This window comes from Bombina bombina, unplaced genomic scaffold (genome assembly GCF_027579735.1).
Source record: "Bombina bombina isolate aBomBom1 unplaced genomic scaffold, aBomBom1.pri scaffold_637, whole genome shotgun sequence".
NCBI classification, from domain to species: Eukaryota; Metazoa; Chordata; class Amphibia; order Anura; family Bombinatoridae; genus Bombina; species Bombina bombina.
This window is the reverse complement of record NW_026512713.1, coordinates 125,238-127,500: the sequence shown is the minus strand read 5'-3', so window position 1 is coordinate 127,500 and position 2,263 is coordinate 125,238. Positions and strand designations below refer to the sequence as shown.

The window sequence follows — 2,263 nt, the reverse complement described above, 5'->3', positions numbered from 1 at the left end:
CAAGCACATTGTTTAATGCCGATTGTGTATAAATATAGTGAGAAAGCAAGGTACTTACCCATGAAGAAAATAAGCAGGGTAGGCATTTTGTTCTACAGTCCAAAATAATTTCCTGGGCTAGTGAGTTGGAGCAGAGTACAGTGCATAGGAGGGATAGCAATCAGTTCTGCATGTGGGATGCATCAGAAGCTCAGGAATGCAATCTGTAAAATTACCTCCATGTGGCAAATCCAAGAAATAACTTTGTCCTATGGACCAGCATTTGCCATTACACTTGTCCTTAGCAACTCAATGGCTTGTTCTCTAATGTAAAGATCCAATGACGTCTGGGTATAGTCCAGCGTGGCTCAGTAAGGTCTTTTTCTTGTGTGTAAAAAGAGAGGAGTGAAGGAAAAATTCTGTGCAGAATTCTCAGCACATGGCACAATCCCAGACCTGCTCCTCCCAACTATCTACAGGGTTTAACCAAGGAGAGAGAAATTACTGTACAAGTCTGTAACTCCTGCACAACACAGGGGTACAGCCAGGGATACAGTCCTTAAAAAGTACCAGGTTTCTCAGAAATGCCTCTGTGTACAGTGGGGTTAACCCTCTGCTGTCTGAGAGCAGTACAGCACAGCCATTTCTGTCACTCACTCTATATAACAAATGAGTCTTTGTTAAAACAATTCTATTCTACAATTATTTTAATCATAATTTATTTCCTCTGGATATAAAAACAAGAGGGTATACAGGAAATCACACCTGATAAACTAAACGGAGCAAAATTTGTGTTCATACATTCTAAAGGGATTTGAACATTATGTTTGATTTGTGATCTTTAGTTCGAGTGTCCACTGTACAGTGATGTCACAGGTTTAATTGTGATTGACGGAACATAATGATATAATCATGTTTTTTACCCTTACATTATATACAATATATATATAATTTTTATTTATAAAAGAAAGAATATCACCAAGGGTGAACAGGGAAAAGTTGAATTAAACCCTGCAATTTTTTAGTTATTTAGGCTATATTACAAGTGGAGCTCTATTTAGAGCCTTCGCTATAGCGCTAATTGAGCTAGAAGTATATTAAAAATCAAGAGTAAAGCGTTATTGTGCTCTCGCTAACATGAAACGCGCAAAAAGCCAAACCCAAGTGATTGCGTTTACTTTTAACTTTTCACGCCAGCGGTAAACCCGACAAGCGCAAACACGCGTGATAAACCTGATATCCCTATCCCTTGCAAGCAAACGTGTGTTCTCCACTCGTAATCTGGCCCTTAATGTGGTAGTAATGGTTGCAATGTGTTTTTTTAAACGCAGTCTACACTTTTCACTAGCGAGGCAGCAAATATACGGCTAGTTTAAGAGTTTTGCGGGACAACTATACCGCTGAAAAATTGGCCATTGCATGTGGAATGGCCAGGAATGAATATAGCTATACCGCAAGCATTTTAGCCTGTAACACAACGTCTATTCCGCACTCAAAAAAATGACGTTTGAGTGCAGGATTTTCATAGCACCGTATTACAGGTTGTGCGGTCCAGCTAAAATGCTTGCGTTACAGCCTATACCGACACAACACATTCCGCCATCTGAGAGCAGTAGTTATGGATTATTATTATTATTAAATAATCATATTAACTGCTAATCTGCCACTCCCCGACATTGCCAACACTAATAAAAGTTATTAACCCCTAATTTGCTGCCCCCCAAAATTGCTGACACTTAAATAAACCTATTAACCCCTGAAATGCCGGCCCCCCACATCGTCAACACTATAATAAAGTATTAACCCCTAAACCTCCAGCCCCCATATCGTAACTACTAAACTAAACCTTTTAACCCCTAACCCCCCGCACCCCCAACATCGCAAAACACTAAATTAAACTATTAACCCCTAAACCTAACACCCCCTAACTTTAAATTAAAATTACAATATAACTATCTTTAAAAAAATAAAAACTTACCTGTGAAATAAAACAAACCTAAGTTTAAACTATAAATTATTAGAACTATTCTAATAAAATAAAAAACTACTAATTAAAAACCTAAATTTAAAAAACCTAATACTAGAAAAAAATAAAAAAATCTAACATTACAAAAAATAATAAACACTAAATTACGAAAAATAAAAAAATTCTAAGATTACAGAAAATAATAAACAAAATTATCAAAAATAAAAACAATTACACCTATTCTAATAGCCCTATAAAAACAAAAAAGCCCCCCCAAATAAAAACATCCCCTAACCTACAATAAACTACCAATAGCCC

The 2,263-nt window shown here is 36.5% G+C and overlaps 1 long non-coding RNA gene across 1 annotated transcript in view; it reads right to left on the bottom strand.

The window, feature by feature from the left end:
- The window catches only part of LOC128644503 (uncharacterized), a 132,908-nt gene extending 132,620 nt beyond the window's left edge, over window positions 1–288 (bottom strand). Inside the window, exon 1 of the long non-coding RNA XR_008399989.1 lies at window positions 59–288. This is a non-coding gene — a long non-coding RNA (uncharacterized LOC128644503). The remainder of the gene's footprint in view (window positions 1–58) is intronic.
- Between the last annotated feature and the right edge of the window lie 1,975 nt (window positions 289–2,263).